At 39.7% G+C, this 17,788-nt stretch overlaps 1 protein-coding gene across 4 annotated transcripts in view; it reads right to left on the bottom strand.

Moving 5' to 3' along the window:
• The window catches only part of LOC117213771 (neurogenic protein mastermind-like), a 247,964-nt gene that overhangs the window by 133,269 nt on the left and 96,907 nt on the right, over positions 1 to 17,788 (bottom strand). The gene's annotated exons all lie outside the window — the stretch shown is intronic.

Genomic DNA, 17,788 nt, shown 5'->3' with positions numbered 1-17,788 from the left:
CGAGAGTATAATAGCGAAGTTCTATACATAAGTGTGATAGATTGATGTGCCAGCCGTATGATAATGCGAGAAAGATCGATGTTTCTCTGAAATTGGAAGTTCTACGATTCTGTGCATTCGATATTAGTCATATTAAGAATAATTTGACGATTAGCGAAATGGGACTACCTTCTCGGAATTTTTTATGCATTTTCTAGTTTTGGGTTCTACTTGTACTCTATTCTTCTATTCTATTATATTGAATGAAACTAAAAGAAGTAGACGCCCATGAAAAAATTCGGTTTTAAATTATCGTAATTGAATCTGTAATTTTATAAATTACGAAGAAAATTGTTAAAGGTACGAAGTATATACCGATATACATCATTATTATTAAAAACGCGCTTTCTTCTTTTATTAATAAAAATTAATATCATTAAAGTATCTTATGTGATACTAAATCGCAACATAGCGATATCTTAATTTTTTTAATTTCTTTATCTACCTCTCACAGAATCGATATGGAATCGATAATGCTTGGAATAATTATACATATAATTTTATATCTTCATAATTTACATTGGCTCAGAAATAATTCATTGGAAGTCAAATCAGAAATTTAATTGCTATCACGATGTTTTTACATTCTATTCGTACAATAATAATCCTATATCTTAACACTGTAATATGCGATAAACTTCATAATAAAATTAATATAAATAAATGTAAAATAAACCACCGAAGAATTCACTGACGAATGGACAAACAATTTAATCAAAGAAGACCAGGTATGTTCAAATAACCAGATAATTCGGGTTCCACATCTAGAATGGTTCAAACGACGAAAGAATTAATCAACGAAATAAGAGAAATGGATTTAGACCGATTTAAAACGTTCTCTAAACAACACATTGGTAAAAAAACGTAACTGTGTACGAGTTGCTCTGACCCAACAATAGCACGACGAATCTCTAGTATTCTCTCGTTATCGAAGCTTTTTATGCCAACCTGATAACGAAACTGCAGAACACTTACGTCAGCACAGTGCACAGCCAACAAGCCACCGCCACGCTGACGAACTTGCTTGATACAAAGTCGATATCTTGTTCAAGTGCAATGTCACCATGGAATATCGCTCTCATCGACGCGAATACGTCCTCGACGAAAGTCTTAGAATAACCATTATTTTCGATTTGCCAAGTTTCATATAAATCAAAGGCCATCTAGGTGTTTCTTCCAAGATCTTATGAAATTCTTTTCTTTCTTAGAGGCTGTCAAGATAGCAGATTTTTTTCCATATAAGTGGATGTTGCTTAAAATTGAAACACGTTTGTAACCTGAAACGTTCTTAAAAAAAATAAAATGAAACGTGATAATGACTTGTATCAAGGTCACAAGCTTCGGTGACGATCGAAGACAACCTGTGAATACAAACATGTTTACCATCGCACGACAGATATCAAATAATTCGCCAGCATATTGATAAACTCACAGCGTGCGACTCGGAGAAAGAGGAAAGTAACATAACTTTTTAAGAAGAGTAATTTTCTCTCACTTTCTTTAGTTATTCGTCGCGATTCATATACGCGAAAGTTCAAAGAGCTCGTTCCTTTGACAAAGATTAACGAATAAGAGGGAATCCGCAATTTTCAGTTGAACAATTCTAACACGTGAAACAATTACGCAAAACAATCATTGTTAATATTTTTAACGTTGTAATTTCCTCCTAATGTTTTTTACAAAAACAAAAGCTATTAAGTTCTTTGCATTCGTTCCATCCCTCATTACGCTGTTACTTCGTTGCTAATAAATCATCCATGAACGAATTACAATAGTTGCTTAAATTCCGAATATTAGCCTTTCCTCTTCTTCAATTAAAGAATCTCTCCTTTAACGAAGAGGATCGGAAAAGCAATTACACAAAAGTCATTGCAAAAGTCGAGCTCCTCCACTTAATTACAATACACAACCACGATGTTTCGTTTCGCTTTGGCATAAAGCTCTTTCATCCGAAATACTTTCTTTCACCGATGCTGCCCTTTCAGCGACTAAAAGCAGAGATAGCCCCAGCCAGGCGGAGGAAAACCATCGGGAAAAGGGAAGATGACGAAAGACGATGCTCGAGAGAGGATAGCAAGGAAGATTCAAGCAAGCAACAGTGTTTACACACGTCAGCCGAGGAGAACACCTTCCATGATCCCAAGAAACCAGGCCACCGGTGTATCCAACGCCTCCTCCACTTTTCTTCTTCAACATCCACGCCACTATACATACGCTCGACTTCGAAATATCGAAACGCATTGGCGGACCCTATGGCCATAACGTGAATGCTAATTAATTTCGCTGAATAAATGGTACGAACGAGAACAGAAAACGAATTAAATATTGTAAGACTATTTTTTCAAACCATTGCGAATCGTTCGATACGGTTTTTCCGTTGGTTGCCAGGTATTGCAATACATTGCGGTTCAATCGTATTCAAGTTATTGTTCTTTGCAATCATGGATTTTTGCTTTGATGAAAAATTGCCACGTAATTATGTAACGAAGTTCGTATTGTTATGTAAATGAATTACAGAGCAAGAAAAGCGTGCTACGATTGCAGTCGAGCAAGTTGTGACCCGTTTGTTCGTATTCCGATTTGTTTGTTCTTATTGTAAGATTTACTCGAAGAAAGATGGAAGAAAGATCGGGGAAAGAAGAGAATTTTTTATTTGCATGAGATGGAAATGGGACTTAGATGCCATTTGCTGGAAGTACATGTACGATTAGCGATTATCGTGGATAAGATACGAGGAAATGTTTCAATACCGTGAAACTTTATTTAAAAATTTTTAAGGCAAGGCGAGGTAAAGTCGAATCAAGGACAGCAAAGTAAAGCAAAGATCAATTTACAATTTTATCACATCTCGCCCCGCACAATGTCGTTTATATCTTACATCCCGCGAAACATCGACTTCGAAAAATCGCGAGATCTCACGACGCCCCTTCGAGGCATCTGTTCGACTTGCTCCACATGTCGATCCCCTGGAATCGACTTGGAGATTCGTTCCTTCGTCAAACGTACGATTCGTTCGGTGGTTCGATTTATCGACGGTCGAAGGGATGAATCCGAGCGTTTTGGGGGGTAGGGGGTAGCGCGTACAAACGGGCAGGAGGGCGACGCTTGCATAAAGTGGTGGAAAATTCGGGTTGAAACCTGTGAAAGCGGGGAAAGAAGATCAATAAAGTGGTATGCCATACTGTCGGTGCCGCTGGTGTGCTGTTGTAGTAGCGGCTGGCTGGCTGGTGTGTATTATTAAGCGGAGGTGTGGAGCTGGAGAGTGCGAGGAAAAGAGAGAGGAGAGACGTGGAAGAGACTAGAGAGAGAGTGAAGATAAAGAGGGACGAATGGAGTGACGATAGACGGGAGAGGAACAGTCCGCACACCAGGAGAACGTTGGTCAGGGATGAACAGAGATAAAGCGTTGGTGCACGGGGGCGAAACGTGGAGCGAGAGGACGAATCGAAGGAGAAGAGGGAGAAGGTGAGAGAAGCAGTCGAAAAGGGATAAGGTAAGATCGAAAGGGGGCGAGCAGAGAATATGGAACAAGCGTAGATAATAAAATCTCACACGAGCTGGAGAAGACTAGCGTAAAATGCCTGGTGGAATCGGTCGTGGATCGTGAATGTTATCGGAACATTTAATATTGTTAATATTGCAAAATATCAATGTGACATCAGGAAATTTAGTGCCAGCAATGACTGGTATCGATGACTGTCTATTGCAAGATGGTATCATTTAAAATAAAATATTCTTAGGGACCTATAACCCTCTTCGTGAATAGGGTTTAGACTACTGAAATCCTGGTGTATTAAATGATATATATATACATTATTATATTAAATCGCATAAAATGTATTGTATTTCTTTGTTATAATGAGAAATTCACATTGATTCACAGGATTGTTATATTCTTTCTATTCCTCCCATCTTTGTCTTTTTTCTTTCCCATTATTACCAAAATTACGATTTTGTGTAAATACTTATACTATAGAAACAGAGTATTAAAAAGCAGGTTTGTTTTATAAATTATGAATTATTTCGAGATTTTAAGAGCTCGATAAGCGAACAACGGATTAGAGGAACGAAATGCGTGTAATGGGCGATTTAGTGGAGCGGGAAGACGAAAAGTGAGCATCATGTGCCATACCCGCCTCGGTTACAACACGGTCTAGTTAGCAGAGCGCAGTTTTCTGCATGGTTTACACGTGGAATGGACGGTGCAACGGGAAGAGGTGAATTAGAAATTTGTTCTACATACTTATGCCGGTGTGAAGCCGGTGTTCTACGGGAGGCTGACCTCTCGCCGCTTCAATTCGCCTAATTCTGTATCTAGTAAATATCTAATCTAAAAAGAAATTCAAGTAAACCATCAAATACCTGATTGAAAAATAAATGTAAATAAGTCATCAAATACCTAATTTAAAAAGGAACTTACATAAACTATCACAGAATTGTACATCAGAAATTTATTTAAGATTTGTCATTTTTAGAGATAACGTTTGATGCCTATAAAAACCACCAATCTTTATACATAAAATATCTTGTAAATTTTTTTGAGAACCTTATACGTGAAAAATCATTTAATATAGAAAATCTAACAATAATCTACGTGACGAACAATATTTTACTTCTCGTGTCTTCTTGTCTTCACTACAAAATAATCCTTCTTATCTAAAACACGAGCTTTTCTTCGCAATTTGCCCCAAAATCTTTCAAAATTGTGGCGACAAAGAGTGACATCGAGTTCAAACAGGTTAATTTCACAAGATTTGGCTAAAAGATGGTCGGAAAACGCGTACAGCTAAACGAGTTGCCCGATATTTGAGTTTCCCCTTTAAGCCTGACTCATAGTCCCGCGATACGTGACCTCGTGATTACTTTTCCATTTTGAAATTCGTCGTTACTACTCCATTTGAATTTAATTCTTCGAATTTTTTACCTCGTTACAACTAATTATCATCGAATTAAACTCTGGCAATTCCAGTCGATCGACTGATATTAATTCGGTCATCGTAAAAATCGGTGTCAATTCGTTCTTTTTTTGTAAAGTGGACGACGCGCGTGATTACAATTTGCGATTAATAGTCAGTAAAATTCGTTATACTACGCGTATATTTGAGTGAATGAAGTTTTTATTCGTATTGGTAGAACTTTTGATTTAGACTTTCAGAATTTCTCATTTTAAAATTAATTGCAGTTCCGTACATTCGTATGGAAATTGCTATGAGTTTAATGAGGAAACCTGAAAAAATAGTCATCGTGCTAGATTTGCTTTACTGCCTAGTATTATGTCTTTGTCTAAATCAAATTGGAACAAATATATAATAAATATAGGATCTTCCAAAACTTGTGGATATTCCAGAACGTACAAACAAATTCACTGCGATGGTGTTGTAGCTTTTGCTTTTATATTCGTGTAAAAATTGAAACGCTTTTGGCTGAAGGTGTTAAGGGTAAGCGTAACTGTCCAAAAACAAATGCGATGAAAAAGGGCATAGATTCTGCTCGTGGTTTTCATTTGACGAACAACTGTTTCGTCAATCCAGCTAGTATATTACAAATAAATCTTCCTCTTTTTTTTTTTGTGGCTGAGATAAAACTTTTCAAAACCATTGCGACTTAATCATTACTGATCATGAATGAATATTTTTGAAGTTCAAAAACATTAAAGAATTGACCTCTACGAAATTAGAAAGATCGAATTAACATCTCAAGTAAAACTTTGTTGTTTTTAATTATCGAACAATTATTCAATTACAAATACCATGTCGAAACAGTATCAATCATAGATACAGTTATATATGTTAATATGATAAATCTTAATCTTGCTATGCGCTTTGGATCATCTTCGATTTTTCTATCTATAAAACTACATTTGCAAACAATCTCTTAATATACGTGGTTTCTCATTTGTTCTAATGATTCTTTTCACACGTTGAAAGTGTCCTTGTTTAACGGACCACTCGTCGTTACGAGGCGATTCGAACGTTGAAAACCAAGCATCTATTGCCAGAAAATCTCAAAAACCTGAAAATCAAAACAACACGTTCTTCTCGCATATTTCACTCTCGTCATTCCCTGCATCGCATCAAGAATCGCAATAGAAAAACGAGCGAGTCCCCAGCGACGACGTACGCGATCGACTTTGCGTCTTCCTTCGCCCTCTTGAACGTTCGAGGGTTCGAGCTGCTCGGCTTCACCTTCGCGCAGCCCCATCCGCCATCTCTTTTCCCTCTGTGGTTGCTGGAACCCGCTTTCGAGCATCTTCCATCGGTCTCGCGCGCGTTTTGCTTCTATTTTTTTCTCCTCTTTCCTGTATATTTTCCATGCTTCTCCCCCACGATCCACGCTCCGATCCCTCCTCTCGTCGAACGATTTTCTACGAGAACTTTAATGCTACGCAAGGATTTATCAGTGTAACGCGTAGTTTAAAATAAGGTTACCTTGCTTGTATCGTTTATTTACAGGTTAATGAGATTTGAGCGATGAGTAGGAAATATTGCGACGCGAAGAGAATTTTATTTGAGTTTAATAATCTATTTTCATCGAAGAAATGTTTATGGCAACGTACGATTTAGAAACGTTTTGCTTACAGATATTTTAAACAACGATTTATCGAAATTCTACAATTTCATTTATCGAAATTGTAGAATGTCAAGGTTCTTCGAAATTAGCTTTTTAATTACCACTTAATTCTTCTTTCTACATGTATTTATTCTCTAAATCCAAATTCTGATAACCTTTGATAGTTTAATTGTACCATAGTGTCGATTTAAATTAGCATTGCTCTTTTTTTTTGCAAGACCTATCCGTTTTCTACTGCCGATCATCAGTTTTCCGATTTACTTCCCGATTGCCGATCTCCCCGGTGATCCGTTCCGGGATGTGAAAAATGCCGTGGTCAGACGTTTATCTGGCAACCGAGAATACTCGGATTAATCGCGCCATCGTGAAACATGTAACATCGTTGGGATTCTGTTCTACGATGGATCAGGGCCGTTACGTGAAAATTTGCTCGCTAGACTCTACCGTACAATTTAAAACGCCGACTTCTTAAACTAATTAAACGGCAATCACTCGATTACTAATATAACAATCTTCTTATCGATCTCGATCTCTCTTTTTACCGAATAACTTTTTAATTTCTCAACACCTCAATTATCGGCTTCGATCATCTCCTTACTTTACCTAATTTTAAAGTCTTCTTAAACTGTGCTCGAAAGTCAGCTCGCCAAAAGACATTCTCACCCCCGAAAGATTCTTTTTAGACGACGCGTAGCAAAAAAATAAAAAGGAAGCACCGCGAGACAGTAAGAGTATCATCGCGTTACTCTTTGGCGGAGAAACTTCAAGGCGAAACAGGTCTCTTTCTGCCGATCACGTTTCCGCGTGAAGATCAACCACCCTCGGCAACCTTTAGCAGCTACCACTCGACGACGAAATATCCTCACCAACGACGGGATTTCCAGCAGATTCTCCTCTTTCACAAAAGCGCGACCCTCGCGAGAAGCCGCGACCATCAAACCAACGAGTCGAAGAAAAGGGAAGGGAAGGGAACACATCCCGAAAGCAGCTTTTCGCTTTTTTCCTTCGACACCATCGACTCGTTTCCGGCCTGCTCCCAACGTCCCGCTAGAGATCCATGGCCTTCCGCGTTTCTCTGGGGGAATGCGTTTTCCCAATTCGGTTAATAGCCGTATCTGATTTATTGACAACCATTCTATCGTGTTAAATCAAAGCGGCGTATCTGCAACTTTCGTCTAAATCAAACCGCTGCTGCCAGGTAGCACGATGATAGCTTATCTATATCTAATATCAAATAAGAAAGTCGTATCTGCATCGAAACTGACGATATAATAGTTTATATCTCGATGGACGTGTGTGAGATGATCGATGTCTGCTTGTTAAATACGAAAATTCATTTTTCTCAAAACCGCATTTTTGACCAGGTACGTCCATTTAAATCAACACGGCAACGTTATACTCGCTTTCTCTTGTTCTACCGATTCTAGTCTATATAGAATCGAAGTACTACGATTATCTTCCTTCGGGGAGTTTCTCGAGAATTGAGTTTAATTCGATGGATCAGTTTCTAGATTCAAATCTAAAAAAAAAACTCTCGAAATCTCTGTCAAGCTGTCGCCAAACGTCTCAAATCTTGAACCTCCATAAAATCCTAAGATCTGGGACACGTTGAAATACTTGGTGCGTTTAAAAGAATCGATTAGTCGTAAAATACGCGCATAAACTTATAATATACACGACCCAACCCTGATCCTAACTCGAGCTAGCTTGAAATTTTTCCAGACCTCCACCCTCAATAACATGTTTCAACCAGTATGAAATAAAAAATTTATTCAAATATTCATGAGTATTAAAATTTGTTTACAAAACTGGCTATTAGTTCTCAAACTTCGTTCGAAAAACCACATACTTCCACAATCGTTCATAAAACCCTCAAAATTACAACGAACCGAACTTCAAATTAGTATACCTCAGAGTCCTTCAAAAGATTTTGCCAAAACTACTCATACAAAGCTGCCCTAAAATCGCCCCTAACTGCTCCAAACAACAGATACTCCTAAAGTCCTCTATTCGGGCCGAAAACTTCAACTTTCCATCCCTCGATGCATCTCTCTTCCTCTTTTTAAAATCTCGTTCAAAAGTACCAACACTACGTTCAAAATTCACATTTCTCCATCAACCTATACCTTCCTTATATAGAAATACTTGCTCTCCATACTTGAAAACATTTACGAAGCAGTAAATCTGCCCTTTCTTAATTATCAAAAATCTCTAAAAACGTAGCGAACCTATTTTCTGCTCTAGTTCCTAAAGAAATAAACCACGAATTTTCTTTAAGAAACAAAGCTGTACCAATAGTATCATAACGTTCCTACAGCCTCCAGACACCACAGTTGGAAGTATTTTTTAAAAAGAAGGATAACAGATCTGTCTCTTTCCCTAATTATTAAAGGTACAAGACTCGAAGGACGAACTTGCTGCAACCATTAACATCGAAAAAAACGTTTCTTGGTCTGCGTATTCGAAACGCATACGCAGCGTTTCGGTATCTCGAAAGCGTCGCGCCTACTTCGAACGCAGAGGGTTAGTAACGTTCTTCGGGTACGGTCGTCCTTTCGTCCCCCGCTGGCAGGCAGGCGACGCCGGTGGAGGCAGAGAGTAGGCGGCGGGTGAAGGCAGTAGGTGCCTCCATGTTATGCAACCCCACCACCGGCTCTATCCTGACCAACCGGCTGTTTACTGTTTGGCCTCCCGGGATATCGATCCCAGTAGCGTAAGAACCGGCAGCCTAGGGCCACCGAGAGATCGGCACACCGAGAGCTTTTCGTCGCGTCGACGGTTGCCAACCGAGCCACCGTCGAATCCACGCGACGCCTCCAACCCCCTTTTTAGTCTATCGTTACAGTGGGATGCGTGTTCTGAGAAACTATCGTTCTTAACAACTCAATACGAAGTAATCGTACATAAAAAGACGTCAATAAGCGTTACCTATAGACGTATTTTCATCAGAATTATCCTGCTCAATTTTTACGATTGCTTCTTTCGAGCGGGCGTTCGTGCGTGTCTCTAACCCCCTCTGTTTATTTCACTCACGCTCGGTGGTCCGTACTTTCGTCTTCCAGCTATACAGTCAGTTAGTTGTAAGTATTAGGATACTTATATATTTGTTTTATTTATTGGGGAATTTAAACAAATTTTACGTTTTCTGTTACTACGTTTCATATTATAAAACACATGTGATATGGAATAACAGATTAATAATGAAACGATTAAGAAATAGAAACAGTGTAGAGAGCATACAATTTATAGCAAATATCGATATAGTGTCCTAATACTTATAGCCGACGGTGTATTTAAAAGATGAGCTGACTGACGAGAGATTACAGCTAGAAATTTCTAGGACAGTACCACCCCTCGGATGTTTCATTCGTCGGAACACGCACACATCGTAATCACAGAGTTTTACACTGCAATCCGCAAACGTCATCGACCACTGTCCGACCAAAGAATTCACTTCCACCAACGAAATCTGCCGCCCCTGTCCTTAATTGGAGATACCGTTAGCCTCGCGACCAAGAAGAAGGCCACTTGACCCCGCGAATCGATTCGCGACTGAGTTACGGATTTTTTCTACTGGTAGACGAGACAGACTGAGATTATGGTAACCGTATCGTAAGGTGAGCAGCGAGGAGGCGATGTGGATGTACCAGATGGCCTGTGGCCATCGGGATGAACCAAGAGCTTGCACTGGGAAATTAGATACCTTCGCAGACCAACGAACCTGTTTTCGGACGATACGTGAAGAGATCGAATCGAGTGGATGGCTCGAAAGTTGGATAGCTCTGCGTTGGAGGTAATCGTTTATGAGAGTGGTGAAACGATGTGGGGTATATATGTTGGAAGGTTGAAGTTAGACGTCTACTGGAGAGTTTGAAAATTGTTTGTTTAAAGAAGATTTTTCTTTCTTGGGGAGGCATGTGGGAATATTGGTAGGTGATATTTCTATTTGAGTCTCGTGACGCTACGATAATTAATCGTGTGGTTACGTTTCTGTGGTATAGGTAGTGTGCGATAAATGTGTTAGAGTAGATAAAGAATATGGTAGAAATTCAAATTCAGATTTCCAACTTCAAGCTATCAATTTTATGTCGCATGTATAAAGTCAAATACGAGGTCCAACTTTTGAATTTAGATTCAAACAGAAATGCATAGAAATTTCAACGTGTATTCATTCGAAGTATGACGCGATTAGAGGTATTATTATTACTGATTATCTCAAATTCACAAATTACCATATTACGCAACTGTTTCACAACTTTCAGCTTTCAGAACAACGATTTCAAATTTCTAAAACCTTCCATCACATGATATTCTGTACGATATACATATGCAGTATGTACATAAGAACAGAAACTCATAGTTTTCACACGACTAACTAAACATTTCGAGTCACCTCCTGGAAAGGAGGCTGGAAGAGACGATGGTGGTTGGCGTACGAGCCACCAGCTCGTTAATTAAACCGTGTAATCAGAGGGGAGGGGCAAAGGCTCGCAGACAGAGGGTAGGGATAGGAAGAAGCGTCCATTTATCGAGACGATCGCGCAACGGTGGATGATATGTTGAGAAACGGAAGCTGGAACGGCCATTGTTGTGCCAAGAGGGTCGAAGAATGAATCTTGCCACGAATGGATTTCGGCTGGGATTAAGCCGTCCCACTTTCGATTCCATTCGATGCCATCGTCGCTGCCGCGACTTATTATGCCCGCCACTTCGAATAACCTTCGCTGCCAGGCCTCGCAATTTCCGGACATGCAAATTTTCGAATATCAACGGGCAGGCGCCGCGCACGATTCGATATTTCGCCGTTTAAACGAACTTTTCTACGCCGACCCGAGTCGAGTCGCGATATCTCGACATGGTTCCACCACTCGTCGCGACAAAGGAAGACCTACATTTCAAGGAAGTGGAATAAAAACGGAGCGTTCGTCTTGATCTTTCATTGTCCTCGCCATTGTTTCGACAGGTTTCTAATCGGTCGTTTTGTATTGGAGAAAAGAATTGGATGTAAAGAAAGTATTTGTATAGAGTGGACTTAAGCGTAAGAAGAATATTAAATTGAGATTCGAGAGGAAATGACATTTTTTTAGTAGAAGAGAATTTTCATAATCACGTGTCTTTATATGTTCTTTTTTAAATTATTGGTAAGTTTCCCTGTTCGTAAGGCTAAAGACGTTTTAATTAGTGAAAAGGATATCCCGATCAAGGATATTCCGAACGTTTTGGTTGGTACCTCGTTTGTAATCTTTATTTTCTTTCCTTTCATTATCTTCGACTACGATGTCAAGCTTCTACAAAGCCTGCCGTTGTACAATTATTACACTTTCGATATCTTTTTATTATTAGACGAATAATCTCACTGAATCTCTTTCTGCTGCTCTTTTATGCAATTACACGCGTCTGTTCTCAAGTGATATTGAAAATTCAATCTAAACTTCATCTTCTTATATAAGAAGAATCTGCTGTTTAAATTCAATGAAGCTTAAAAAATTCAATACATGTCTAGATCTTTTCTTTAACAAAAGACATAGTATTACATGCTTACCGAAAGATAATTTGCAAAATGAATCGATTATATCCATATATAGAGACGTTGTTTCACGTGGAACGAAAAGTTGGGAACTCGAATGATTTTGCAAGATTCTGTGCGACGTGGCGCATGCTCGAGATACCCTATGCGGATGTATGCGCTTCGACTTGCATCGGTACACGTGTTCCGCAGCGTGTCGAACACGCGGTATCGGCGATGCAATCTTTCGACCCTCCGCGTCCGCGCCCAATTCTCTTCGCCACTCGCCTCGTGTTCCCTAACGCGTCGATGCGTCGACTATGATACGTGATTATCATTTCACGTGGACAAGTTTCAAACTGGGCCGACATTGCATAATCAGCGTCTGATTGTCTGGTTAATGACTGACGACTGAAATTCTGATTGTCGTTACGTAACGTAATAAAAGGAAACCGTATCTCGTTTTTAGAAGAATACGACTAATTATAAGTGAAGTCGTCGAATTGCAAGAGCGTATAATTTTTAATTAAATATAACTTTTCACTAAAATTCGTTGGTTCGTATTTTGTAGGAACAATGCAGATAAAATAAAAGGGCAAATAAGAAGTTATCAAAATCGATAAATGTTTACATATTATTCGATTAAACGAACAATATGTGAAACTGTTCTGCAAATTATTAGAACTGTAACTTGGATGCTTTTTAACGTTATTCTAACAATAACGAAGTAAACATTCTAACAAAAATAAAATATGCGAATTGTATTAACGGAATCGCCACTGATACGAAAATTGGAGAAGCCCGTGTCCTCGGTGTTCTCCAAAAACGTTGGTCACTGAACCACGAAACTGGGTCAGTCGACCATCAAACGTCGCGGTAGGTTAATTCAACGCGAAGAAGTGCCGTGTTCACAAAGGAGATCTGTTTTCGTTGTTCTTTTAAAACTAACTAAATTAGTTCGATCGATTGTAAGATAAAAATGTTTGATCGTAAGTATTATAGTTATAAACTTGAACGCATTAGAATATACAAGAATCTTACACGTATTTTATCACATACTTCTTCTACTATGATTAAGCTTCCGTATCAACATACCAATTTCACCTCTAACTGCGAATCCCACTAATCGGTAAAATCTACTTACGGGTCACATACCTCCTGACCCTAACCTCAAACCACCCACTCGTCCAGTCGCATAGTCACATACAGTAGTGGTAAGTTAACTGGCCGAGACTTTGCCTCTTGGGACGTGCCTCTCGTATTGCATATATAAAATTTACAAATTTGCATTCACTCATTTCGATAGAAAAGATTCTTGGGATTTTCCAGAAATATAATATATAACGCGATGTGTGACGCACATATCGACTACTACTACTACTTGTCCAATTTTCGTTCGTTTCCTTTCCTGTCTTAACGTCTACGTTCCGTTGCACGATGAGTTTAATTCTCGATTCTAAAAACGTTTCGAAGTAATTATCGAATCTGGCTAGCGCCAGTTACAGTTTACCATACACAAAACATTTAACGCAAAACTCTTATCTTCCAGGAAATAATTCCGAATGTCACGATTCTGAAAATAAAGATCTCGCGATTTTCTCGCTATGAACGCGTTAGCGGCCTTATTAAAATATTCTCGATGGCAATTCAGCGAGGAAGAGGAATATAAAAAGAGACAAAGAGGGAGTATTATTAGACACGAAGTTGCGATGCGACTCCGAGGAAGAGAGCCTCTTTGCTATCGGCCCTCTTCTCTCTCCTCAGGAAGGAAAGGATCGAAGGAAGCCGTGTCGGGTTAGGAGAAGAAGCCTCTATTACGCAGTACAGGGACGGGGCAGGCAATCTGTCGGCTAAGCCGTTTCTTATTACTTTGCCATCATAAACGACTAGCGGCGAAATCGGCGTGAAAACGTATACCTTCGTATACTATGCAAACGCGCACTATCTCGCGGTTCTCTAGCTTCTAACCCGTTTCTTCTCGCGCGAATTATGCAGAGGCGAGCGTATGCGTGCGTAAAGGATACCTAGAACGTTTTATGCGACGCGTATCACCGTGACTGCATTCGCATTGTACGCTGCAACGTCCTATGCCACCCACGAGCCAGCTCGTGACTTTACTCTTTGCAAGTACGCGACGCGTAGAGCCTCCGTGCGCGTCTGTTCGCGCAGGTGCACGCGCAGATCTCCGATTTACGAGCCAACTACGACTCCGTGTCTCGTTTCGCGAGCCGATTTGCGTCGCGACGCAATTGATCGCTGGTTTAGATGATAGTTTTAACGAGCTGGTGAGTTGTCGTCGGGCGTTTACGCGCGTTTAATTGGATCGACGGTTTACGTAGGAGAATTCAAGATACGGTAGCGAATCTTGTTAGTTAGTTGGATCACGTTAGGTTAACGCGAATTATTATCAGCATCAGTTGTACCGATTCGTTTTATGACGATTTGTTATTTTCGATTTTGGCTTGAAGATATTTGAGAATGAGATATTTGGGAATGGCAGAGAAATACGTTTTCTTGATGGATTCGCGTTTCTTTTGTTCTCTGAGTCGATTTCAATGATCGCAAGTTAGCAGATAAATTAATTAATTTGGTAAATTAATTTAATATAGAATTAGTTGATTTGTGTTATAGTTTATAAGAAAATCGGGGAAAGAAGGAAGACGAGACGAGGATAACGAGAGTACAGAGTCAAAAGTTTGGAATAAGTGAAATTCGTCGAACACACGGAAAGTCTAGCTCATAGTCGAAATCGCGGAACGGCTCGCATCTATGCGAATGTAAGAACATCCGGTGTCTCTAGTCGATGAAAACTGGCCGCTTTCACCACGCAAAATTTTCATTGTTTCGTCGAGCCTGACAAACGCACGAGAGTAATTGTAATCATTGGCACATGAAACAACAGTTTAACAGTTTCCGGTTTTCGTGTATGAAAGGACACTTCGCTCAGACTTTCTCTTGTAAACCGAACGAAAATTGTATGTACACTTGCTTTAAGAATAGTTTTTACACTATCCTATAAAAGTATTCTTGAAAATTTAGGAATAATTATAACTCGTTTGCGCGTTTAAGAGTAGAGAAAAATGGAAGAGATATTTAACTATCATACAAAAATATATGTATCTATCTATATCGTGAAATATCAATTTATTATTAGCATACAGTTTTCTACAATTTTTGAAAAATTCTATTCTCCAAAGACCACAAAAACCTACAGAAATAAAGTCAAACTTTAATAAGTATTTCATAGATGGAATCTATTTCTCATCTTCATATTACACCTGCTTTATTTGCTTCATCTAAAATTGACTGCGTCAGAAACAAAACCAATTACCATCTTCACCCTCTTCTGTTTACCCTTCATTTTCTCGACAAATTTTGAGTAATATTACAAAAATTGTAAGAAACGAGTCACAATGAATTCGCTACGCAATGCCAGGCTCTAAAATCTCAGGAAGGCAACGCTGGTCAGCAAAGCAGCCAAACGTGACAACCGAGAAATCGTATGAGCACGACCGAACGAACCGTGTCGCGCGAGAAGAATCGATTTTCCCGGTGACTCGAATTCATCAAAGTGAGAACGAAAGAAAGAACGAAAAAGAGAAAGAGAAGGCGAATAGAGAGAGAAACTAACAATCGACGACGATAAGTCGATTATAACGCGGTTCAATATTATCGAGCGCACGGCGGCACTTGGATGGATTAATAGGAACATAAGTAGGCCGATGGTTGCTACAAAATGCTTGGATTTCTGATCGTTTCCTCCACTCGTTGCCGGTTAAGTTTCGTGCGATCGTCATGGTCAGTCGAGTAGCTGGTTGACGTCTGACAAACGAGAATTCCACGCCGAGATCATTGATACCGCCTGTGTTGGGACTCCCTTGACCGGTTTCCGGGTACAAGAGGAAAGGAATCCTTCTTTTCTTTGTTTCTTCGTGCGTCTAACGTGAATTCCACGCGGTTCGAACCTCGAGATGCGGAAGTAAACATTCTTTTTTTGTGACCACGACGACAATCGTTTCGTTGGAAAATGTATCTGTTTCTTAAAACTATGTTGTTTTATCTGGATTGTAGGAGTATCAGAGATTCATAGTATCGTGTTTGAAAATTGTTTTTCTTCGAAATGTACAAATAGTAAGACTGATGTAAGAATAAAGGGGATTTATAAAATAGAAAAATATGTATTAATCGTTTATGTCATTAGTTGGCAAATTACTGCGATAACTAAACTAGGAATCTTCCTGTATTCGTAGGTTTTTTTTTTATTTGATATTTCACATTCACAATTTGTCCAATTTGGACATTTGGTAGAATTTTTTAGCTGGTTGATTATCATGTGGGTGGCTACCCCCAGCGGGGTGCCATCTTCGTGTTTGTTAGGTTATATCCTTTATGGTATTCGTAGGTGTTCGCGATTTGGAATGGTCGTCCGTTTATGATTCGGACAGCACCTCTCCCTTTTTTGGGAAATTCCGAATTGCCCGCTTTCCCGAGCGGGTAATCTGATGACGCAGGGTTTGAGGAAAACCCTGGCAATACCGAAGGGTATGCATCTCCGTGAGCACAAGTAAATCTAGAAAACCCCAGGGATGGAAAGGCACGATGTACGAAGGAAACTTAGCGACTGGGGGAATGTCAACAACATACTGGAACAGTCTTTATCAGATCGTCGTATCGTGCAGGCGAAAAACTACATCTTCTTCAGTCTCAACAAGATCTTACAATCAGGACATCAAACTCTGCTTGTATACAACAAGTGCAAATAAATTGCCAAACTATACTAACACTCGATATATTACATCTCCTTCATCTTGAGCCTTAATTCGTTCAAAGTCCGCGGTATCAACCGATCGGTTGATCTGACCGATCGCTATTTAGTTGATAATTTTTAACAATAGGAAATTTGAAAACGTAAGATTGCACATAATACGAAAAAATATATAAAATGCACAAGGTACGATGGTTTCTGTAACACTTGGTAGTTAAAACAATTTTCTATCGGGCTTCTACTTTCTTAATTATATCGTCGAAAATATTAATTTGCATAAGAATCCGCAGTATGTTGATAACGAATCGAATCGGAGCGACGAAATGAAAACGTTAGCCGGAAGGTATTCGCGGAGGAAAAGCCATAGGCACGCGGCGGAATCGATCGGAGGTCGATGTACTTATACCTGTTCCCAAGCGTGTCTATCTATCTGCGAATCTGGTGCTGTGGCGGACCACTCTTCGTGGTGTTGTCGATAAATCACCGTGGTCGTTATTAAAGGACCTCGGAAATCGGCGACGGACAAAGAGGAACGGCAAAAGAGGTGGACGTTCCACCAGCACGAGTCCACGACGACGACGACGACGACGACGACGACGACGACGCCCAACAACGAGCACAACGCGATAGCGAACAAGGATCGTAGATTGGACAATGGCCACCGGGCAACATGATTTTCCATTTAATCCGGGCTAGAATATTTATCGACGTTGGCAGTCGGACGTAATTTTTTAATCGAGACCGCTGTCGAATTCCCGCGCCAAACGCTGCTTTTGTCTCGAATAATGGCACCCACGTGGAAAAAAAAGCGCGAGAAAATTCCTCGGAAAAATGATCGCGTGAGGTTTTTGTATGTTCGATGAAATGTTGCGTAGTTCGAATGATTCTGTTTGTTTGTCGGTTATGAT

Source organism: Bombus bifarius, unplaced genomic scaffold (genome assembly GCF_011952205.1).
Source record: "Bombus bifarius isolate JDL3187 unplaced genomic scaffold, Bbif_JDL3187 scf7180000009125, whole genome shotgun sequence".
Lineage (NCBI taxonomy): Eukaryota > Metazoa > Arthropoda > Insecta > Hymenoptera > Apidae > Bombus > Bombus bifarius.
The sequence above is the reverse complement of the archived record's forward strand: the minus strand, read 5'-3'. Positions and strand labels throughout refer to the sequence as shown.